The sequence below is a fragment of the Vulpes lagopus genome, chromosome 1 (genome assembly GCF_018345385.1).
Source record: "Vulpes lagopus strain Blue_001 chromosome 1, ASM1834538v1, whole genome shotgun sequence".
In the NCBI taxonomy this organism is placed as follows: domain Eukaryota; kingdom Metazoa; phylum Chordata; class Mammalia; order Carnivora; family Canidae; genus Vulpes; species Vulpes lagopus.
This window is the reverse complement of record NC_054824.1, coordinates 111,985,914-112,011,512: the sequence shown is the minus strand read 5'-3', so window position 1 is coordinate 112,011,512 and position 25,599 is coordinate 111,985,914. Positions and strand designations below refer to the sequence as shown.

Sequence of the window (25,599 nt, the reverse complement as noted above, 5' to 3'; positions counted from 1 at the left end):
ATTCTGGGTATCAGTTTCTTATTATCTATGATTGGAAAATATTTTCTCTCATTCTGTGGGCTGTTGAGAGTATTTTTAGTATTATAACAATACTTAGTATTATTTCTAACTTTTTTTTAGCCCTCATAGGTCTTCAAATATTTAAAGATTACTAATCTGTGACTTGCACAGTGCTGATACCTAGAAGGTCTTCAGTAGATGTTTATGAGTAGTTATGTATCTTTACTTTCCTTCTAAGACTTCTAACCACACTAAATATACTTCTTTCCTCAGTGGAGTCTCAAATCCTGCCATCTCTCACTAAGCGTGAGGATAGCCATTCTTTGAAAGTGCTAATTTGCCCTTGTCCCTTACTAAAGAGTGATGTTCCAAACCATATTTCTGATGCAACATCACTAGTGTAGGTACACTGGGACCATCACCTCTTTTGAACTTGACATTGTTTTCTATTTCTGTTTCCTACTTCCTACTTTTTAATTCAACTCTTATTATTTTTTTTTGCAAATATATGAGCTCTAATATTTACCTTGAAATAACAGATCTGTGCAATGCAAAGCTATGCCTCTAGTTTAAGAAGAATCAGTATATGACTAAAGTACACAGGGCATCAGCTGTGATTGCAGTTCATATGACAGTTCATATGACAAGACCTGGGTTTTTTTGGTTAGCTTATTAGCTATAATCTGTTAGTTGGACAGAGTTTGCTTTGGCTTCATTTTGTTTTGTTGGGGATTTCTTGATGGCTTTATTTGTTTATTTTAAATTCAAATTAGTTAATATATATTATATTATTAGTTTCAGGGGTAGAATTTAGTGATTCATCAGTTGCTTGTTAACACCCAGTGCTCATTACTTCAAGTGCCCTCTTTAATGCCCATCACCCAGTTACACCATCCCCCCAGGCACACCTCCCCTCCAGCAACCCTCAGTTTGTTCCCTAGAGTCAAGAGTCTGTTATGGTTTGCCTCTCTCTCTGTTTTACTTTTATTTTTTCTTCCCTTCCCCCATGTTTATCAGTTTTATTTCTTAAATTCCACCTATGGGTGAAATCATATCATATTTTGCCATGTTTATCAGTTTTATTTCTTAAATTCCACCTATGGGTGAAATCATATGATATTTTGATGGTCTTATTTTTAATGAAGAGCTTTGTATCAGTTAGAGCTGTCAAAAAATGAAATGGGTGATTTGAAAAGTGCTGAGTTCCCTGTCATTGAGAATATATAAACAAGCAGAGGCTGGGTGAACATTGGTCAGGGAGATGATAGAAGGGAGTTTTGAACAGGAGGGACTTTGGACTGAGGGACTCTTAAGACCAGCCTTTTTCTCCTCTAATTCTATTATATGCCAAAGATACTTATGAGAAAATCCAGTTCATTTTGTGCTTGTGTGAATTCTGAGATTATATTTTCAATTTATTTTTTCATTGGATACTTTTAAACCTCAAAAGATGGCATTTTTTTCCCTAAAATTTTTAAGCTTGTAAGGAAAATATGCTGTCTTTAGTATTAATCCTTAATGAATTTACGTGTATACTCAGATAAATTTTGCTTAGTTGGGTATTCCTACTTTTTTTTTTGGTCAAGTTTCACAGCTGTATTTAGTAGAGTCTTTTGAGAGACAGCCAAGTAGCTGATTTTTTTTGTAGCAAGCCAATAGCATGTCAAATTTGAATTTATGTTGGAAAGCTGTTTTGCAGACATAGAAATCCAAATAAACAGCCAAATTACCATTTCTCCCCAATTTGGATATGGGAAAGTGAGTATGTGTTTGGCTTTTATTTCTAGAATAACTGGAGAATGGATAAATAGGTTTTCCTGTGTGCTGTTAAACATTTGCAATTTTGCAGCAAACCCAAAATGTGAGAAATTTAACCCCAAAGAATTATGCTAAGTAGTTGAAAAATATCTATTACTTAAGATCATCTGCTGTGTGCTGAGTGTTTTACAAATGCTATCTTTTAGAAATGTAATCCCTGATATAGCACTGTAGCCGAATCATTTCTGCGTTCTAGGCTCTACAATCAAGGGCAGCAGGGTTCAGGGTGATTTGGTCAAGGTCACAGAATCAGTAAGCATGAGTAACAAATTGGGACTTAGAACCCAAATCTTGTCTCCAGTCACAGGCCTTTTGTTCTAAGATCTCTCCAAGTTCTTCCAGTTTCAGTTCTTTTGTACCATGATATGAGATGATCCTTAACAGTCAGGTATTTTGATATTTAAAAATATTGCTTCTAAATCACATTACAGTATTTCATTGGGTTAAATTATTCTATTTTTTCATGACTATTTAATGTTCAAAATAGCAGCATTTCTCTCTTTTAGTTGATGGAGACAGGAATAATTTATCTGTGCACTGGACTGTTTCTGAATTCTACTTCAATTTAAATGTATATTCATAAGGAAAAAAACAAAGGATCATCAAGAAATTAGCTATTAGTTGTTTTTTGAAAATTATTTTCCCTTCAACTTTCTTTATGAGGTGTTCTTGAATGAAATGCCTTAACCTTTGTTGTGCATCAGAGAAATAGAGAAACTTATTAACTTTTTCCCCAGAGGACTTTGCAAGGATGCTTGTACGTCCCTGATTCTAAGAAGTGGATGATCATCACAGGGCAAACTTACAGAATCATGCTTAAGGCTAGCTAGGCCCTGGGTTCAGGATTAGCTGTTTCCCCATTTTCCCCTTATTCTTTAATTTTCTGCTATAAGCAAAATCTCTATTGTACTTAAAAATAGCATCTATTTTGTAGTGAGGCTGAAAGAAAAGCAAACAGTAAAAAAAACATTCAAAGGAATATGGTCAAAGTGGAGTTCCTGCCGAAAGGATGTTGTAACATTCATCGAAGTAAAGCAATTAAAAATGATCTTGGGACTCTGTTTTACTTTCCCTACTGTTTGTTCTAAAACTGTTTGTTCTAGGTGTTTTTCTCCTTCTTGTCCCAGAGCACACATTTGAGTTTATTATTTAAATTATTATCCCAATTAGCTGCTTTAGTTTTTTTAGATACCATAACTGTATAGATTTTTAAAACCTTTAACCAGAGAGAATCATATAGAGCTAATCCAATTTTAAATCCCAGTCTCTTTTCTTATCTTAATGATAAAATAATGAATTAAAGTCAAGCTTTAGACCGTGATGCTATCTTTTGTGTATTTAGTGAAAAGTAAATACTCAGGGCACAGTTAATTAAGTGCCCAACAGTAGATTTCAGCTCTGGTTATGATCTCAGGGTCATGGGGGTTGAGCCCCAAGTCGGGCTCCACGCTGAGTGTAGAGTTTGCTTGAGATTCTCTCTTGCTTTCCCTCTGCCCCTCCCTCCACTCATGCACATGCTCTTTATCTCTCTCTCAAAAGAAATAAAATCTTTAAAAAAATACTCTAAACATATTGTAATGTTCATATGAAATGCCTTTCAAGTGTCAAGTATTTATGGAAAAAATACTCCGCTTTGCCCCTATATCTTTATTATGCCTGAAACCTCACTGTAACTTTAGGTTATAGTTATGTAGATGTGGAGGGTCCCATTATTAGAAATATTTGGTACTTATGTAATAAGATCTGTTTTGTAAGGACCAAGAAAGTAGACTCAGTATTATGCTGAAACACGTATCTAAAGAATCTGTATTCCCAGGTTTTTGAGAGTATGTCACCACGGGATGATTGATGATAGAAATTAACCATGTCATGTTCACTTTTCCTCTGTTGAGCATTTAAAACTTATTTATTTAGAAATTTGGTACATCAATTATTTTCTCTACCTGTGTATGTTTTTAAAACTGTCAGTCGTCTCTCTGATAGTTTCTTCATTACCTCTCCACCTTATAAATTCATGCTTTTATGGCAAGGAAGTGTCAGGATAAACCACACAAGTTAGAAACATGCACGCACAAACTAAATCAACACCTATATTGGTACCAAAGTCCAAATGATTATTTTTTGGATTACATACAGTTTAGCTGTTCTGTATCACTTTTCATTCAAATTTAGACCAGGTAATAAAAGTCATTTATCAGGGCGCTTGGGTGACTCATTCTGTTAAGGGTCTGCCTTTGACTCAGGTCATATCCCAGGGCTCTGGCATCCCAGGGTCCTGGGATCGAGTCCCACGTCAGGCTCCCTGCTCAGTGAGGAGTTTGCTTCTCCTTCTCTCTTTGCACGCCCCCAGCTTGTGTTCTCTTTGTCTCTCACTGATGCTCTCTCTTTCTCAAATGAATAAATAAAATCTTAAAAAATTAAGTCATTTATCTGTTATTGTTGCATTACTCTCGGAACATAAAGTACAAAATTTTTCTTTCAGGATCTCAGTAAAGTCTTTCCCTCAAGGCAAATATTTATGGAGCCAGGAACATTTTTTTTTCCTTGGGGGCAGGGGCTAGGATTGCCTAGAAAGCCTATTTCAATGTCCAAAACACTGCAGATGTGTTGAGTTTCACTTCACTGACATCTTGATTGCACTTCACATCACACAAAATACCGTGGGACTTATTCTGTAAGGTTTCTGGCCTTCCCCTTTATCATAATTGTGGAGTGTCACATTGGTCTGATGGAGACAGATTCAGAACAGTTGTTGATTGGAAGCTCTTGATGAAGACAGGGAGTTCAAACACAGGCTCTGCCTGGAGATTCAGCTGTGAACATCACTCATCTATCATAATTTAACAAATGGAAAAGATCAAGACAACCTGCCATCCATCATATCTATTTAACTGTACTCCAGAGTGGATTACATTGTATTTAACAACTTTTATCTTACAGGATTTACACACTCTAAAAAGGACTAACACTTCTTCATTAAGGTTTTGCTTTCTGTTTATCAATGTGAGATTTTGAAATTTGTTCCAAAACATTCAGTATCTAGGAAATTCTTTTCAGAGATTTTGTGGTCCTCAATCCCCCCCCCCATTCTGTTTTTAACAGAGTACCGATTTAGTAGAATAGCAGTGGAAATGCATTCTTAGGATACAATGATATAAAAATAGTCACTTATTCTTAAATGTTCTGAATTGATGTAAGCTTGGGGTATAGCAAGTATTAATTTGGAGCCCTTAAAGAAACTTTAGGTGGTATTATTTTAGGACCATAGAGCCCTAGACTTAAAGAGCACTTAAAGTTCTCATCCAGTGCCTTTAGTTCACAGACTGGGCCCTGGGAGGTAAATGAGGGTCACAGGCTCTCAAGATGATTTGCAGTAGTGCTGGGATACAATTGCAGTTTCCTGACTTCTAGGGACACCTTTTCTTTTCATCCGTCCCCACCATAGATCTTCATTTATCAATTCTACATGGATTCTGTGAAACTCAAGTCTTATTGGTATCTTTGGGAATTTAAGGGCAAGGGGAAGGATGATCACGGTGAGAAGTAATGTGACCTTAAAACCTTGATACCATCAATGTTGAGTTAAAGAAGAAATATGTGGGGGGAGAAAGGGAAAGGAGAAGACTCCTTGTTCTTGCTTCTCTCCAGCTTGTTTAATTAACACTTGTGAGCGGAAGAAAAATTTATAAATTTTGCTAATGGATTTGCTGTATGTTGCCATCTTGGATAATGGCAGAGGCGAAGACCAAATACTTAAGTTTCCCTTTTATTTATTTATGTTTTAAGTTTTCCTTTTAAGGAGCAAGAAAATCCAATAAGAAAACATTTCCTAACATCTTGATGGAAATTATTGGTATAAAGCCTTATGTTTTCATTAGGATTAGATCCAACTCAAGGTCATGGAAAACACAAAATAAGCATGAACTAAGCAAGTAAAATTTTATTATATTTTCTAAGTGAAAGGAATGCAGAAATAAGACCAGTGACTGGTATGGCAGCCTTCTTTTCTCTTGGTCCCCGTATGAGCCTAATGTGACAACTCAGGGCTCAAGATGATTGTGCAAGCTCCAGCCATCATGTGCTAATTTTAGCTAGCATTAAGTACAAGTGATGAAGAAGAGTTGCAGGGAGAGAGGATGTGCCAGGCCAGTGTGAGGTGGTTTATAAGTGGATTTCTGGGAGCAGCCACATGATACTTCCACTTACATTTATTTTTGTTGGTTAGCACTGTTATAGGAATACATCCTGCTGCAAAGAAGACTGGAAAATTTGGACTAATTTTGGAAAGTTCTAGGGAGCAAGAAGTCTAGCTACATCAAGATTGCATTGCTATGTTTGATTTTGATGCATTACACTATTTGAAGTTGAACGTCTAGTCTGCCATTTTTTTGTTGGCCTAAGTTTGCCATTGGTGTCCAGTGGCACCATTAAAGATTCTCCAACTTATATTCTGTCTATAAAGTCCATGTTTGGAGACATTGCATTTGCCGGTGGCCAGTTCTTTTCTTTTTTTCTTTCAGAGCCTAAAAAATGAAAAGTACTGTGTAAATGCCCTAGAACCATCTATCAATGCCATTTTGGGGGAACCCCTATATTTATTTCTCAGTTGTTTTTGATTGTCTCTTACTTGAAGTGAAGAATACAGTTCAATGAAAAGTCAGACCCAGGGAAGGATTTCTAGGTCCATGGCCTCTTACTGGTAACAGCCTATTTTTAAGATACAGGGCTGTTGATATAGAGAAAGGGAAAGGGTCTCTCTGAAGCTTTGATTTGTTACAACCTGTATTTGCAGGCTTCTTTTCTCCCCAACTGGACCCTTATTAGTTCTTCTTCCTCTGGATTCATGCACCATCTTCCAAGTGCCTTTTCTGGCTTCCCCCATAGGTTTAACCTTGCTTTATCCTTGAGAGGGGAGGTTCAGTGCAGCTCAAACCAATAGGGACGTTGTTTCTTTAGTCTGCTTAATCTTCAGAAACTCTTGGGGAATATATTCATAGTGTGTACTCTTGGGTCTCATATCTGAACCACCGAATCCGAATCTCTGGGCATAAAATTTGTGGATTAGTATCCAGAGCTTTTCCATGGCTCCATAGGCAGCTAGCTTCCTGCTGTGTTTGAGGACCTTCACAGTACAATAAAGTCATTCAACATAAAACCCCTCTCCCCCAAAAGAAAAATGATATCTGCACTAAACACTGATACCTATGAAAGGCCGGAAACTCCCCACCTTATGTTCCACACCTATATGCAAGGCCAAATGAGCTCAGTCCAGCTAGTGGGCTCAGAGGATAAATGATTAATGTTAATGTCAGGCACCACGAACAAGGACAGGGTGGGCGCCCCATGTCTGCATGTGTCAGAGGTGGCATGGTTTGGGGAGGGGTTTGGAGAGGGGTTCGTAGGAAAAGAAGAAACAAGGCAGTATGTTGTTCCCGTACATAATAAATGAGGTTGCAATATAAATGCAGTGCATTCACCCATTCCCTGTGATATTCCAGCTTTAAATTAGGTTTTGGCTTATCTATTAAATCTGGAATATGTTTATATAATTGTGATTTTATGTATCCTTAAGAGTGTAATTTGATAGTTAAATTTTTAATAGTGTTCTCCTAAATGAAGAGTGTCGTGTAATTTTGTGAACAGAAAAAAATTTGGGGGGCACGGGCATGCAAATATGGCTTCTTGTAGAGTTGATATTTGAAATTTATCAGAGTTGTCGTTTCTTAAGAGAAACAGACTACAGATTAATTGTATATGTTAATTAGAAAAGGAGAGAAAATGGGATGGAATTCTCCTACTGCTTGAAAAAGCCTTCCTGATATCAGGAAGGAGCTATTGTAACATTGCTCAAGTTCAATTAAAAATAGTCTGTGGTTGCCCCATTGGCATATTAGGGAAAATAAGCCTTAATTCTCTTAAGACTGATGGTTTCAAACTCATTAAGACAAAGATTACCTGTCTTCCTCTGGGTATTTATTTTTGCTTCACCTTGGCTCCTGTCTTAACTGCAGTGCCACTTTATAGCATGGGCACCTAAGGTTCCATGGCAAGGGCCACAAACTCAGGTGGCCTCTCATGCAAAGGACAAGAGACATTAGTTGGTGAAGCAGCCAGGTGTAAGAGGGGACACCACTGCTCAGCTCCAGGTGGATAAATGGCCCCATTTCTACTTCTACCAGGTCTTCTGAGTTTCCATAAAAGCCCAAGTCTGGCCTTTTATTTATTTTTTTTTCAAGTCTGGCCTTTTAAATTGAAGTTTCCTGATCTCTCTGTGCAGCCAAGTAATTCACAGGAAATAAAGAGCATTGGGTGTTCAGCACTTTGTGAGCAAAATGAAGCCTGAGTATGGTCTTCAGGTCACTGTTCACTTTTTCTCTGTCCTGTGGTGGAAGGTTTTCATTTGACCCCACAGATGAGATAAGACTCCAGGCCTCATTTTCAACCAGTATGGAACTGGTATCTAAAATGTTACTGTATCTGTGGATCTGTTGATGAGTAGCTAAAACAGTAAATTCAGGAGTTGGTGCTCCTGGGGAAGCTTTGTGTGTGATTGACACTGAGGTCTGCAGCAACCTGTCCCAGATAGTTTCTCTGCCCTGGTCCTCATCCAATGTACCCTTTAGGCCAGTGTGGGCCCAGACCCTAATGGGGACATGGCATTCCCAGTAGGGTTGTGATGAGACATACTGAAAGGCAGATATCTGGTACCTCATTGGCCCTTTGCTTCTCCAACTTCAGGCAATGGCTATTGGCTACCCATTGGCATGCCCAGTGTTGCCCTTTGTGCCCAGTTGTGGGCTCTGTGGCTTCCCAGTGACCGTACTCATCAACTGTTTGCAATTCTCAAACATGCTTTCTCAATATATTTTGCCTCTAATTTAGAATAATCTATTGCCTTGGACACATAATTTTATTTTTCATTCCTGTGTATTGGTGATGCTTTTCTCTTGATTTGTAGACCATTTTCCTTTTGTTTTCTGACTTTTCAACCTTATGCAGTGAGTTAACTTTTTGCTTATAATGCTCCCATTGCTTAGAATGTTCTTCTTGCTTGTACCACTATGCTGCTGTGGTTGGTTCTACTTTGATTTTCTATAAGTGTAAGTAATGTCTTCTTCCTTGAATCTTAAAAGGAAGGGGGTCCATCTGAATGTCTCAGAGAATTTACTGCTTTAGATTTCCTGTCCTGTATTGACACTTCAGTAAAAAAGTCTTTGGTCTCTCCTAAATTCTAAGGCTGCACTGTCCAATATGTTAGCCATTGCCTTTGGCTCTTTAAATGAATAAAAATTAAATAAAAATAAGATTTTTCTTCCTCAGCGACACTAGGCACATTTCAGGTGCTCCCTACCCACATACGGCTGATGCATTGGACAGTTTTAAATATTTCCAGCATCAGAGAAGGTTCTATAAAGACAGGACTGCTCTCAAGTCTTCGAGGGTCTGATTTTCTCCACCCCACCCTTAGCTCCAAGCTGTCACTCCTGTGGCTATTCCTATTTTTATTGCAATTGCAGAGGAAGCAGCATGGGGTAGTGGTAAGTATATAAACAGGTGTTTAAGTACCTGGCTTCATGAACTGGAGCAAGATGCAAACCTCTCTTAGCCTCACTTTATCGGTAAATGGGAATAACCATAATATATAGAATACATTATGTTGTTTTCAACACAAAATGAGAAACTTCATGAGAAGTTCTTACCACAGCAGTGGCCATGAAGCAGGTGTTCAGTGAATGTTTTTTCAGTAGGTGTTCAGTGGGCATTACTCCTGGGAGTGCATACCTCTTCGTTTTGGCTGTACTCAGGCTGCAGCAAGGAGGTGGGCAGCCACCTGGTCTGCAGCCCAGGGGTGGCATCAGTTTTACTGAAGACGGGGAGAGCCTATTCAACCTGCTGGCATGCCTGCCTTATTCCAAAGCAAATGTTTGTCATTGCCATGGAGCTAGGTCACCCAGCCCAGAGCATTTGAAAACATGGACAGCAAGAGATTAATTTTGTCTTGCACAATTTCCTTTGTGCTTTTTAATAAAACATTCTATTTGTCAGTCACTAATATTATCAGTTGATGAAAACACACAGGGATGGCTCTGTGTTTCCCCTGTGGCTTCTGTGAAGTGCTGAAGGTGGCCACTTTTGACAAAACTGTTATAACTCTTAGTAAGTGGCTTGACCTTTAAGGCTGGAAAACTAAATCTTAAGGGGTTTTCATCTCAATAAGATGTCTGTGCTTCTGATGAGATTGGTTTCATCTTTCAGGGCTCTATTTTGAAAGAAACCATGAATTCCTTTAGTATAAATGAAGCCCTATCCCAGGCTTCGCCTGAACAGATGCAAAGGAAATCAGCCTTTCTGTCCTGTAATTGCTTTCATCAGTTCTCAAAGGCAACAGCCAAATTACAGGTCCCAGGGGTGGGGGGAAGTTTTCCTGCAGGGAAGTTCCTGTTTACTGGAATGACTGTGCACCCATTTGTCAAGAGCTATTGTTATTCTGATGTGCCACCTTCTATTCCTCCCGGTTCTATAAAAAAACATTATATCTTTTAGAGCTTGATTACTTATGTCATTAACACATTATTCCCCACTGTCCTTCGCTCGATTTTGAAGAGAGATAAGATATGAGTGTGTGGGAAGGCATGGGTAGATATCTTCAAATAGCTAAAAGTAAAGGTAATAAACTTGGAAGTTTCTGGAAAAAGGTGATCTGTGATAGCGCAATGTGAATCCTACATAGAATTTTCATCTTCCCATTTTTAAGGTATTGTATACATTAAGTTGCAGTGAGTGAAAAATATGTTAGCTATTTCTAGCAACTCTAAAAAATAATCTTAGAACGAATTGGGAATAATTGGGTGCAAAAATGGGCTTTTAATTTCTTTTCTTATGTGGTGCCTAAGGTCCTGGGATTTTCCCACTGATTAGGCAAAATAGCTGAGTCCCTGGATTTTTCCTATCCAGTGATGTGTCTTTCCATTCATCACTCATTTGTCACTGAGGCACAAGAGCACCTGGCTCCGAGGTTCTAAACAGACCTGGTGCAACTACTCACTGCTGACAAAATCCAAAGACAGAGAAACCAGCAGTGGTGAAACAAAAGGGATTTATTTCAGTGAGGCTGACACCTGGAAGATGTCTCAAAAACTATCTCCAAAGTGCTGAAAATACTTCCAGGTTTGTATAAAGAAAATATGGACAAAGGTGGGTGGGTACATGTAAGTGGACTGTGAAGTTCCAGTTGGTCATTGTCTTGGGGTCCTTTACATGGGGTCTGTTGGCTCATGGCAGTAGTCCTTATTGCTTGACGGGGTAGTTTGGGTTCCTGTCAGGGGATGTTTGTCTGCAGGTCTTTTGCCCGAGTTAAGAAATAATCTGGAAAGAACTTAATCAGTTAGAAAGTACAGACGGAGGTTGGAATGGAAGACAGTTGACGTCTCCTTTCACATCCATTCACCCAACTATCTTGCTCCTCATTTCTACTTAAGGTATTATATTATGAAATTAGATAGATAAAACAATGTATATTTGAGAAACTAAGTTCAATCTTTTTAAAGAACTACTTTGAAAACAGACTCAAATAGAAAACAGACTCAAATAGAGTTTGTTCAGAGAACAAACACATGGTTGGCAGAGGGGAGAGCATGGGAAGATGGGTGAAATAGGGGATGAGGATTAAGAGAGTCCATTTACCATGACGAGCATTGAGTAATGTATAGAATTGTCGAATCATTATATTGCACATCTGAAACTAGTAGAACATTGTATGTTAATTATACTTGAATTAAAAACAACCTGTTAAGACAAGTAAAGAACTGCTTTGGTTTGATGGAGGATTCTGTGTAGCAGATCAGAGTTCAAGCACTGAACAAGACTCTGAGGCATACTTGAATTCTAAAAGATGGAAGTGTGAGACATAGCCAGAGATGGATTATGCGTGATAAGCCTAAATTTATAAAATTGTTAATAATTTCTGCCAAAAGGAGAAACGTAACCTGAAAATTACAAATTAAGATGCATAGATTTATATGGAAGAGTATTTGCTTATTACCCAGGTGCCAGTCACAATGCTGTATATACTTTTTCTGATATAATTCTGATAACAGTGCAATTAAACCAGTGATCATATTCCCATTCAACTGATGAGAAAAGAGAGAGACAAAAGCAATAAGCAACACGTCATTTAACTGAAGCATTCAAATCTAGGTTGTTCAAGGTAGAACAGGTAGAAAGGAAAAGGGTCCAGATATCCAATTCAGTATTACCACCTGTGTAGCCACTAATTGTCACTTAACTTTTCCTTGCCTAATTTTTATCACCTATAATGGGAGTTGTAATACCTGTTTTATCAAACATGATACACTATTGTGAGGATGTTATGGAATAATGCATGTAAAAATTGTTTAGTGCAGTGCGTTGTGCTATGTAAATGAAAGTTAATATACTTACCTCCTTTGCATGTTTAAAAAAACCATTTATTTATTTATTTATTTTAGAGAGAGATAGAGAGGGAGCCTGAGCATCAGGAGGGGCAGAGGGTGAGGGGGAGAAAAAAAATTTCAAGCAGACTCCCCACTGAGCGCAGAGCCCATTCAGAGCTCAATCTTAGGACCCTGAGATCATGACCTGAGCTGAAACCCAGAGTCTGACACGCTTAACAAGCTGAGCCACCCAGGTGCCCTTGCATTGCATTTTTATTATTTTTTTTAATTTTTTTTAAAGAATTTTTTAAAATTTTTATTTATTTATGATAGTCACAGAGAGAGAGAGAGAGGCAGAGACACAGGCAGAGGGAGAAGCAGGCTCCATGCACCGGGAGCCCGACGTGGGATTCGATCCCAGGTCTCCAGGATCGCGCCCTGGGCCAAAGGCAGGCGCCAAACCGCTGCGCCACCCAGGGATCCCGCATTGCATTTTTAAGTGGGATCTTTAACAACAGTTTAAGAAATTCTTCTGTCCTAATGTCAGTGAGTTGTGAATTTGTTCCTAAGTATTCGATGAGTGATTACTGTACTAGAGTGATAGAAATACAATTACTTGAAAAATTTTTAATAACATTCATAAAATAAAAAAAGCTGGCTAAAACCCAGTATTTTAACCAGCTAGACAAACAGAACTCCTGTCTTATTTAAAGGGTAGATATAGGGCTTTAGCACTATAGGATTAAGTGTGTAACTGGCTAATGTCAGTGAATTTTCTCTTAAATATTTTGGACATAAAATTAAAAAGAGGAATTTATATGTAGTATAAATTATTACATGCGACTTGATTTGTAAACTGGTTTATATAGAAACCTATGCTCTTCTTTTAAATTGTAGATTTAAAAAAAATAAATAAATTGTAGATTAAGAACATCCATAGAAGCTATCACATTAATGATACTTTTGTTTACATAAAAGCAGGAATACATTATTCAGTAGCTCTTATTCTGGGCTTAGTGTGTTCTTATCTGAGAAGCTTCGTGAGTATTCTGAAATAACTGTAAAATTCATCAAACAAATGGCAATGATTACCATGAAATCAGGCTTATGACTTAGATTTTTCTGCAATTAGGGGGAAAGCATCACACTTGGATTTATGTTATTTAGATTGACTGAGGAAATCCGTTTTAAAGCCTAAACCAGACTATATATTTTCAAGAATTACTCAGTAGAGCTTCTTTAAAAGGTTTTGTGAAAAATACATAAAATCAGGCTTGAAAAAATCAGACCACATCTCTCTGCAGATTTGGGGCTGAAAAAGTCCACAGTGTGGAGGATATTAGATTCTGTTGCAAAAGAATAATTAGTGTATTTGTTTTCTTGTAAGTCGTAAAGACATAGTAGCTACTCACAATGAATCTTGAGTGTTAAGGTTTTATCCTAGGCATTTAAGGATGACAGGAAACTGAATTTGCAGGTGGAAAAAAAAAGCCTCAATTAGTCTATAAAGAAGCATGTTTTTATGATGAATAGAGGGGGAGTGAGGTGAAGCAGTTATCTATTGTAGTTTAGAAAGTCTTATGTAAAAGTGAAGTCCTGCAATCTGCTCTTTATTTCCTGACATGGCCCCTCAATCCTTTTACACAGCTCTATTCCCCCTCCCCATAGAATTTACGATTTGTGGGATCCCTGGGTGGCGCAGCGGTTTGGCGCCTGCCTTTGGCCCAGGGCACGATCCTGGAGACCCAGGATCGAGTCCCACATCAGGCTCCCAGTGCATGGAGCCTGCTTCTCCCTCTGCCTATGTCTCTGCCTTTCTCTCTCTCTCTCTCTCTCTGTGACTATCATAAATAATAAAATAAAAAAAACGAATTTAGGATTTGTATAATTGGTTAATTTGCAGTATTTCCATTTCTATTTTGTTTCACCTGCTAAAATATATCTCAAGGGCCTAGAACAATGCCTGGCATGTAGTAGGTAATAGTAAAACATTTTTGAATGAATAAATGAACCAGTAGCCAAGGTCTTTATCTTTGTAGTCTTTAGTTTATTTGTCTAAAAAATGAGAACTACGTTGGACATCACCACCACTTCCATTTTCCTGGAGAAACTATGAGGATAACTGGGATCATAGATAATATCTTATTTTCGACTGAAATGTGATGTATATCAAAATGTCATTTGTTTGAAGTTCACATTTATTTTGCTATAGGAGAAAACAAATTCCAATGTGTTTAGATTCTGAACTCCAATAGAAAGACCATCGTAAGGTTGGGAGTTTGAAATCAGCTATTGAAGTCAGAATATGCTTGGAACCTTAGCATGTCATTTTGTGAGTTTCTCTATTGCTTAGGTTGTATTAAGGATCAAATAAGAGAAAGTACAGTGAGGAGTTGTTAAAAGACTTCTCTTTTTTTTTGTTTAAGATTTTACTTATTTATCCATGAGAGACACAGAGAGAGAGAGAGAGGGAGAGACATAGGCAGAGGGAGAAGCAGGCTTCTTACGGGGGTCCCAATACGGGACTCGATCCCAGGACCCCAGGATCACAATCTGAGCCAAAGGCAGCCAGACGCTCAACCACTGAGCCACCCAGATGCCCCAAGAGATTCAACTTTAAAGACCTACAGAACCTGGTTCAAATCATGACACCGGTAGCTGATAAACTGGGTAAATTATCAAAACTCTTTAAACATTCATTTTCTCTCCTATAAAATGTCAGTAAAGAGTAGTACTTCCTATAGTTGTAACAATGGAAATAAAAGTTTATCAGCCCATAAGTCAGTGGCACTAGAACTAATTTGTCTTAGGTCAACTCTTGCTGAGAACAATTAGAGAACTGGACCATATATATACAGCTATCTTTTTGGAGATGTTAAATAAAGGTCTGCCAGAGAGTAGTAGTATAATCCAGGAGGCCCAGATCTGTGCGTCCTGCATTTGGGACCACTTTTCTCCTCAAGACTGAGTATCACACTTCTCAGCCTGTGCTTTGATTACTGACAATAGATATTAAAGAGCATAGCTTTCAAGAGACTCACAGGGCTAGGGCTAGGGCTAGGGCAACTTGACTGAAACTTAGGGCTTGCCAAGGTGAAGATAAATACCCCAGGTCTTTGGGTCCCCAGAGGCCACATCCTAGATGTTAGGGTAAGTAGGAAGTAGACCAGCTCAAATTATCTTGATCTCTGATTAGATTAAGATGACCTGAAATTGCTAGTACCTCAAACCTGTCTACCTGTTGGAAGCCCATCAGAAATAACCAGGCTTATGAAGAGATGACACAAACCTATGACCAAAAGCCAAGAGAAAATACAAACAGTAGCAACAGATCTACAGGGTATCCCAAAATAGGAGTTGAGCTGTATGAGCTTTAAAATAACTATGATTTAATATGTTAGAAGAGTTAAAAGACATCAGAATTTTGACATCAGTTACATGAAATTCTGAAGTTGAAAAGTACAATAGCTAAAATTAAAAACTTAATAGATGATTAAACATAAGAAGGGAAAAGTAGTGAAAAGACAGAATAAATTATCCAGATTGACGAAAAGAGAAACAAAGATTAAAAAAAATACAGAAAAGAACCTAAGAGACATATGGACATGATGGATACAAAAAAAACTTAAATGGACGTAGAGAAAAAGCTGAGAGAAGAATGGAACAGAAGCAATGTCTGAAGAGATGGTGCTTGAGAATTTCCAAAATTAATAAAAGACATTTGGCAAAAGGTTTGGGAGAATTGTGAACCTCAAGAAGATAAACACAAGGGATACTATATCTAGGGACAGCAAGGTCAAATTGCTGAAAATCAAAGACTAAGAGAAAATGCTAGAAGCAGACAGAGAAGGAAAGATATGATCTTCAAAGAAGCAACAGTGAGATTTTGAGTTGATTTCTCAACAGAAACAATGGCATATCCAGAAGACAGTGATACGATATTTTTGAAGTTCTGAAATAATTTGGCCAGTCTAGAATTCTGTATTCAGTAATGATAGCCTTTAAAAGTGAGGACATAATTCAGACATATAAAATTTTATCAGCTCACTAAATTCTTTAGAACCTTAAATAGACCCACAGAATAATATTTTAAATTAGTAGAACCTGACCACCATGTACAGTGATCTTTCTGTGAAATCATGTGCTTGGAGTTCCACTTCGGGATACCTCGAGCGCCTCTTCCCTCGGCCTTTGCATCCCATTACGGCCTTGACAGTAGGATGAAGCCCCTCTCTGTATTTCTGGTGAATGTCTGGTGACAATTTCCATAGAGAGCTTGTTCCAGCGAGGGAGAGTGGAGAGAAGCAGAAAGGTGTCAGAGGCTGTATAGGCATAGTCAAGGGACAGAGAGAAGACAGTAGAGACTTGTATGACTCCAGGGTATCTTACAAGCATGAGGCCTCAGTGGAAGTAGTCACATGTGGCTAGAAACCCTGAATTGAGCCCCCCAGCCCCCCACTGTGGCTGTATGTGGAAATGCCCTGCACAGATTCCCCAAGTGCCTTTAGAGGAGGCTTGTGCCCTTATCTTCCCTCCTCCCACCTTTCTCATGGAATGTGAACAGGGCTGGTTGGAACTCATCTTGACAGGGAGGATCAAAGCTATCCCTTCAGACTGTGAAACCACAGGCTTGGAGGGTTCAGGGTCTCTGGGGACACCTTGGAGCACAGCTGCCATATCAGCCCTGGGCTACTTAACACAGACTTCATCTGTTTGGGAAAGAAATACTCTGGGGTCCTGTTTAAGCCACTACCATTTTGTTTTCTTACCTTTTTTGACTAATCGAATCCTAATTAATACAGGAGGCCAAAGCCAAGTATGGTTTCCCAACCTCATTAGTGATGATGATAGATTAATATTTTATGGCACTCCAAATCCTTGCTGTCGCCATAAAACAAACCAACGGGAGCAGAGTTCTTGACTTAGGGACCCCTACCCTTCTATTCCCATGATTGGGGAAGGTACCATTAAGGAGGCCCAATTTAGCCCCACCCCCATTGGAATTAACTTCCAAAATGGATGAGATATCCTGGAAATTTCTGTTCACTAAAAAGTTTAAAGCAATTTGCCCATGTTTCACTCCAGGATAATTTTAGAATTCATCCATTGATATTTCCTGATTACAACCTAAGTGGTCTCAGTTTGCTCAGGGTGAGACTGCTTGTATTTGAGGAGCAGTTTCACTTAGTGTGACATGCTTTGAAGGTCTACTAGCTGCTGGAACATTTGGGGTTACCTGCCCAGATGGCCTTGTTAAGAACCAGGGGGCTCTGCAGGAACAGGACTGGGATGTGATCACGTGAACTGCTGCTGGAAGGGGGTCCAAGGGAGAGAGCAGAATGGTTCTTCTCTCCCCTGCCCCCACTACAGCACCATTTTAGTTGGCAGAATTACCACCCACTGTTTTTGTTGGCAGCACTACTGCAAGCTGTGTGTGTTAAAAACCACCATTTTTTTTGTCAAGCTGTTTTGACAGGGATTTGGTCTTTAAATAGTAATTGCTCATTAATTGCATTTCTCCCTACAATCCACAACCTGCATGGTCTCCTTGTATACTTTGGAATATCCAGAGATGTAAGCCAATAATATTTTTATTTTAACTGAGATTATGGGTGCGTTAAAGAAAATTCCTTGGGACCATGTGGGAAATGCATGTCTTGCCTGCAGTAGGACTTGGAGCCCTATTTAAGTTAATTACAGTCTGACCCCATTGGCTCCTAATAGCCTGAGCCGTCGTAATGGGCTGACATATGGTTTGTGCTTACAGGGTCACAGGCAGGAAGATGGGGCTTGCTGGGAGAGTCACTCATTTTAACGATGATTTACCTGTATCTCGTGCTTTGTGGTTTATAAAGCATAGATGTATATTCTCAATCTCCATGCTAGGGATATTAACATCAACCAAAAAACCTCCACAGAAGCCTTTGCAGAAATCCCTAAGGTTAAACAATTCTGGTTTTAAGTGAAGTTGTTTGCCTGGTGAGGCCAGATCTGTCTGTGCTTTGTCAAGCATTTAATAATTTCATTTAAAGCAAGTTGGATAAAAGCCTGTGTTTGAGGATGGCTTAAGAAGGCTGGTATCTAGTGTTATAATGTCAATTAATGTTGGTTAACTGCTTCTTTTTTGACTTCTTAAACAAGGTCCCTATTCACTTTAGCTTCTCAGACTTGGTATCCAACTTGATAAGGGTTTCCGTATAATCCCCAAATACATAATCTCTTTCTAGGTTTTGCTGAGAAAATTGGAATTACAGGATAGTTTTGTGACTAAAGGATATTTTCTTCTGTTATTTTAATAACTGTTAAAGGAAATACCATGGGGATAAGTTTAGTTCCGATAATCTACATTTAAATTTATAACTTGTGTTCGCTTTTAAATTCTGTTAATTTTTAAATTTTTTCTTTTAAGATTTTATTTATTTATTTGAGAGAGAGAGAGAACGCACAATGGGTGAGTGAGAGGGAGTAGACTCCCCACTGAGTGGAAAGCCCAGCGTGGGGCTTGACTCCAGGACCCTGAGATCATGACCTGAGCCGAAAGCAGATGCTTAATTGACTGAGCCACTCAGGCCCCCTTATTTTTTTAAAAAATAACATTCAAATGATTTCTAAGCCTCTTAGTGAAACAAGCTTGTTATAGGCTATTTTGTAACATACTATCTTTTATATTGCCAGATCTTCCTCCAAGATACTTGGTGGATTTAACCCTTTTTCCTAATTTTGAAGCCAGTGTGCTCCTTGGTGATGTTTGGTCTCTCTTTTGTTCTGGTTCATACTGTGCAGCTGCGGATAGAGTAGTTGTTCTCATGTTAGTCTCTGCTCAGGTGTCCAGAAAGGCTTGTTACTGACCATCAGAGCAAATAAAAGTTTTCTGTTTGACATGTAGGACCCTCCAGGACTTGAACATCTGACATTCTTACCTCAACTATGCCACATCCCTGTTTTATCCTTCCCACCTTTGGTCACTTCTGGAACAGTTCTTTTCTCCACAAATCTGGATCAAACATGTGCCATCAAATGACCAGTTTATTTCAATCTCATTTCTTCATTTTTGGATAAGTCCCTGTCCACCTAAAATTATCTCCTTCACTGTCTCTGGTCCCAGTAAAACTGAACTCCCAGCATAACAGCCTTTTTCAATGTCCAGAATTGAGCATCCAAGGCAGAAGTGATCAAGATGGAAGCCACTCCCCTTGCGATAGGAACAAAAATAGTTTCTTCTTGGTCTCTATGGCAGAGCAGAACTTGCCAACCTATGTGTCCCAGATGGGCCCTGGGGGTAATTTTTCTCCCAAAAGGACAGAGACTGGGCTTGTCCCACTCTACTCCAGTGAAATGTACAGCTATTTGTTTTCTGTATGTACTGTGATATGAGGAAGGCTGGGTGCCCAGCAGTCAAGCCAATATCAGTTTGTCCCCAGCTGATGTTTCCAGCCTGATCTTCTGACCCTATTTATATATGTAGCCGATTTGTTCTGTTTCTCTGGAGAACTCTGACTAATATACTGGCTTTTTGGGGGGCCTATGTCATAATTATATATGTCTATATATAACATATAATTTATTTATTTATATAAAAATATATAATTTAATATATTTTATGGCTTACATGATTATGGAGGCTGACACATTCTGTGATCTATCATCTATAAGCTGGAGACCCAGGAGAACTGGTGGTGTAGTTCTGAGAACCAGAGGGCTAATGGTGTAAGTCCAAGTCCAAGGGCAGGAGAAGGCTGATGTTTCAGCTCATGCTGTCAGCCAGAGAGAATAAATTTTCCATTCCTCCACCTTTTTGTTCTAGTCAGGCCCTCAATAGATTGGATGATACCCATCCACACTGGGAAGGCTATCTGCTTTACTCAGCCGACCGATTCAAATGCTAGTCTCTTCTGGAAACACCCTCACAGATGTACCCAGATATAAAGTTTAGCCAAATATCTGGGAGCCCCATGATCTAGCCACTGTGACGTAAAATAAACCATCACAGCTGTTATGGCTGCCTGCAGAGAGGAAGAGTCAGATGGAGGAAGGTGGTATTCATCTTTGAATTCATTTGTCTTAGATTATCCTTTGGCCAGAGCAGCACTTCTTCTTTTTTTTTTTTTTTTTTTTCACATTTCGTTTCTTCACAAGATCATGACTCTCTCAAACAGACCTTTGGAGAAAAGACCAGTCTTGTTCACTAGGTGGTGGAGTCTTGATATTCACATTGAGCTCTGTTTACATTGTGTTTACCACCATATCACAACGCTTAGTACACAGCCCAGCACGTACCTGGTGCCTGTGCATATTTGTTGAGTGAATGACTTTTCCATCTGGCATTTGCCAAGCCTAATAGCACCTTTTTAAAATTATTTTCTTCCCTCCTGTTCCCCCTCCAACTCATACGCATATATATTTATAATCAAATGAATTCAGGGTTTTTGGTTTTGACTCTTATTGAAAATCTCTTACTGTAAGGATTAGCCAAGTTTCCTAAGTTAATAAATGCAGTTGAGTTCTGCTGAATGCATTTTTGTGTTTTCTGGATCTTATATTTGTAGTGTGATTTTGAATTCCACTTGTGCTTGGACTATACAACATTCTAGAAAAGTACATATGATAGGCCATGGGTACATTTAAAAAATTTATATGACTTCTACAAGTAGGAAATATGAAAGTAATGGTTGATTTTAGGATTTACTAATGTTGGACATGAACTTGTAGGCCATGGAAACAGTACTCAGAGAAAACTACCTACTCAACTCAGCTATTTTGGTTTTTCAGCTGTGGCCACTTAGCAAAGAATGTGTTTTCTAAGTTAATCAGTTACTTTGATGGGTGCTCGTGGCTAAAAATCTATTTTGCTTTTTTTGGTGTGTGTGTGGGTAAACATTCTTGATTTTCTAACCATTCTTTAAAGGAAAAAGTCATTTAGGGGCTTAAGAATTGGGGAAGGGTGGATTTTAGAAATGTTGCGATGAACAAGACATGGGGGAACAGTTTACAAATCTGTGCTTTAGTAGAAGACTTAAGCTCCTTTGGAAGAGGATACCGATATTTTTCTATAAATAGCCATATAAATTTGATTGAAACTGTTTGGGAAAATTAGTAATTTTATAAAACATTTATTGAGAGGTGACCAGTGATCTCGAAATGCAATTTTTGTGAAGGGAAGAAAATGAAGTGGATGGATTTTAAAAGCAGGCACATCTTGATTTGATGCTAGTTCTGGTTTTTAACTTGCTTATATAATCTCAAGACACTTCTCTTCTAAGCCGTGGTTTGTTCATCAGTTAAACAAGCACAGTGCTTCCTGGTAGGGCTGTTGACTGGGAGTATTAAGTGTGATATGATAAGTAACTGCTACATAGTAGGCAAGATGAGTAAGGATCAGATTCTTTTCTCATTCCCTCCATGTAATATAACCAGGGTTTAAATCAACAAAACTAGTTAGTTCATATATGACTGGCAGGGTAATTTTACCATACTATGCTACTTTCAAGAAGTTTCAAATGGTTAAATTTGCTTCTCTTTAAAATGCCATTTTTATTCTTGTTCCTGTCATTTGGTTTTGGCTCTATTTGCTAATGTTTTTGGTGGAATCATACCATTTTCTGTTGGCTTAATTTATAATTCTATTTTCTTTTTTGGCTGTATGCATACTATTTCATTTCAGGACCCATTACACTGTTGGATTTTTGGCTCCACTCACCTTTCCACCTCCCCCCCTTTTCCTCTCTGGCCCATCTCCTCCTATTTCATTTTGGCATCACTAACATAACTGTTCACGCGTGTGCTGTAATTCTGCCCAATACATCTTTAATGGGGCAGTATTCCTTTTTATTCTTTTTTATTTTTCAAAATGGCAAGTTTATATTTCAAGTATGTGAAAATGCCTTAGAACATGTTATTGAGTATAGATTAGTTAACATTTTAGACATTAACCAGGGTTGTATATTTGTGTTTTAGTTCTATTTCTTCTTTACCCTTTTCATCATATAGTTTCTGTCTGCAATGAATGATTATTAAGGATCCTACGTGTGTGGCTCCGTGCTGGACCTTGCATGGAGCAGTGTAAAGCAACCCTGTGCAATCACCTTCCATTTCCCTTGTGCTTATTTTATGAAGAATTTCATAGAATACGAATTGTCATCTTCTAGTTGCTTGAAACTAACACAAATATGGACACATAGTCCAAACAAATATTTAAATGAAAGTATGTGTAAATAGTAAACAAATACACATGAGCATCATTGATTGTAGACTAGACTTTAGCTCCCAAGATATTACCTCCCTGCACACTCTCTTCATTTTCTCTCACTATTGAGCCATCGGGCTCCCTTCCACATCACCTAGAATAATTGCTAGGCAGTTGTGCCACTTGAAAATGAGGCAACAAGTCCTTCCATTGGACTGGCAGTTGTACTACTTGTGATAGCATCTTTATAGCAGTGCTGCTTTATTCTCTTCATGATCTGTTCTCTTGAGGGATAATCAGTGGGGCTAGGTAGCGGTGGTTGGGGGGATCTCAGGACAAGTGGGAGACAGGACTCATCTCCCTGTGAAGGGGCCAAAGCAAGGTGGAAAGTCCCTCTGTCTTTTCCCTGGTAGCTGGAATGTGATTCATTGGCCACACGCAGCCAGCGAGAAGCTTAAATGCAGGAAACGGGAACTTTGAGGAATGAACAGTGGGGTTAGATGGTGATGATTCATGGTGTGGCTTTTGCAGAGCACAGAGTGACTTGAGAGTCTTGTGTTCCTGAGCAGACTGCTCCTGTGCTCCTCTCTGTCTCTCGTCTCTAGGTCCCTGCAAGAGCATGGTTCTCCAATCTGCCATTTATGATTCACCCTTTGATGAATTGCTCTCCTGTTTAGACTGACAAGGCTATGCTCTGTGATATTTGGATCCCAGGATGGGAATATAAACATCAGGCACATCAAACAAACTACCAGTAATAGAGGGACATGTCCCCCTACAGGAAAGGGTAGATGGCCTGAAAATAAAAAGGCCAGCCAGAAGGAGCCAAAGTGGATCTATTAACGGTGAGAATGGAAGATTGTGGCTGAACATCAGAGGACTTAGCAAAGAAGAAAGCAAGTGTGGTTTTCATTTCCTAGGTCCTTCGAGGAGTTAGATGTTGTAATTTGTCCAGCGAGCATGGTTCTTTTTCATAGCGAGAAGGAGGACTAGAATTGAGGAGAGAAATAAGGAAATGAAAACACACTGTCTTAGGGCATGGACAAGGATAATCTGCCTGCCACAGCGAAGAGAAGAACGTGTCTGGTCCAGATGGAAGGGTAATTGGAATGCTTAGTAGCTGATTGAATTTGGGTCCAAAGCAAAAATAGGATTTGAGACAGTGCAAGAATTTTGTGCATTGTGTGTTCACTTGGCTTTTAAGGTGATTCAAAATAAAATGAGATGAGAACAATCTCTCCCATTTCTTTCTCTTCTTAAATATCGTTGGCCCAGTGTTATGACCAGATCTTTTAAATAGAAAAGTCCTACCTTCAGAAAACGATGGGATATAATTAATTATGCTTGTGCTCTTCTACATTTTTTTTAAATTTTGTAGTCCCTTTCCAAATGTCTGCTGCTATGTGGGAGGCAAGAGTAAGAGGCAAGGTAAGAGTTTCAAGACCACTGAATTTCACACTGAGAGATGGCTCTGATCACAGCCTTTTCAACATAAGCCTTGCCCTCCCGCTGGAGTTTCACTTGGGCAGCTTTGTTCCATTTTGGATTCTTTGTCAGGTCCATCTTCATTTCCTCTATTCCTATCAGACCCCTACATTTCCTTGTACTTTTTGACCAAACACCATTGTTTTCTTCCTGCAGGTGGAACAGTAGATGCTGTTCCAGCTCCAATATTAATTTCCTTTCTGACACAGCACTTCTGAGCTGGAGTGCATTATCATTTCTTTTCAATTTTGAAGGGAGATTTGATCTCCTAGCACCCTGCCTCAGTGTCTGTGTTTTCAAGCTTGTACACTGTGGCTGCTTTTCATGTAAGGTCAGATTTCCAACGTAAGTGAAAAAGCAAACAAGCAGTTATTTCTGCATGTCTCTGCATATTGCTGTAAACATGCCTACCTCAGTGTATTGCTTCTCTGAGCGCTCCTGCTTAACATGCTACAGTTTGTAAAGGATCGATTTGTTGGGCAGAATTATCGGTAGTTGATTCTAGGAGTGACTTTTCTCTGATATCTACTTAAGGAGATAAATCTCACTTCTCCCTGCCTTCCCTTAATTAACTTGATATTGTTGCCACCAAATCTTTTTTTAATAAGTGTGTAAAGGATCTTCAGTGGCATTAAGATGTCAGTGCTGTTTGAGGATGATATTCAGGGGTGACATCTAACGTGTTCATTTTAGCAAAAGTGCAATTCATTTAAGTAGTAAACATGGGAGGAGCATCCATGGAATAGTCCTTTTCCTGTGACTGTGTATAGCAGTTATACTGTACAGGAATCCTGCGTCTTAGGGGTTCGGAAACCAAGGATCAGCTTCCCCCTCTGCCATTACCTGCTTCTTTACTATAAGTGAGTCAGATCACTGTCTTGACCTCCTCCCTTGTCTGTACGATGGGGTATCTTTTTTGCCCTCCTTTGTCACCTGGCTGCTGTGGGTGACCTTATGGGATCATGAATATGGCAGTGCGGTAATCCCATTCCTGCCCATGGTGTACCCTGCCTGGCACTGTCCTGCTCTGGTCTGCCTTTGCAGCCTGATTCAGCCCCTCTTTCTATCATTCATGCTGAGGTGAGCCCTGATTCCATGCCTTTTTTAAGTGTGTGTTTCTCCCCTTCTACCTGGGTGTTTCTGCTGTCTGGAATCTCTCTCTCTCTGCCCCCCCAACACTTGACCCATCTTTCCCAGCCACATCTGAAATGCCTTCTCCCCTGTGAATTCCCCCCTGTTCTTCCTAACCTGAAATAGCCTCTTACGAATCTCTGGGACCACGTGTCCTTCTCATCACAGGGCTGAACTAGAGTTGGTCACACATCTGTCCTATATTGCTTAAGTATGCTGAAATTGAGGATCGGGACCCTGCGTTTTGCCATCTGTTGCCACATTGAGCGGTGCCCTTGTATGGGTCTGGACTTACCATATGGTGACTGGAATGCCTTTGACAAAGCAGGCAAAGCCCCCAGCTTCATTTTCCTTATAATATAACATATTGGAGGATGTCTAATGTCTTTTTGGCATAGCCATTGGAGGGGTGACATGATACATGCTCCTGCATAGCAGGTAAGACAGGCATCCTTCAGGCTTACTACAAGCAGATAAGGAATAGGCATCCTGGACGGCCAGGCATTCTTTCTGCCGTAAGCCTGGGGAGAATTATGAGCTGATTAACTCAGAAAGAGAGAGGAAACCAGT

The 25,599-nt window shown here is 39.2% G+C and overlaps 1 protein-coding gene across 8 annotated transcripts in view; it reads left to right on the top strand.

Annotated features, from left to right (window-relative positions):
• Positions 1 to 25,599, top strand: part of PTPRM (protein tyrosine phosphatase receptor type M) — a 710,086-nt gene that overhangs the window by 76,255 nt on the left and 608,232 nt on the right. The window lies entirely within an intron of this gene.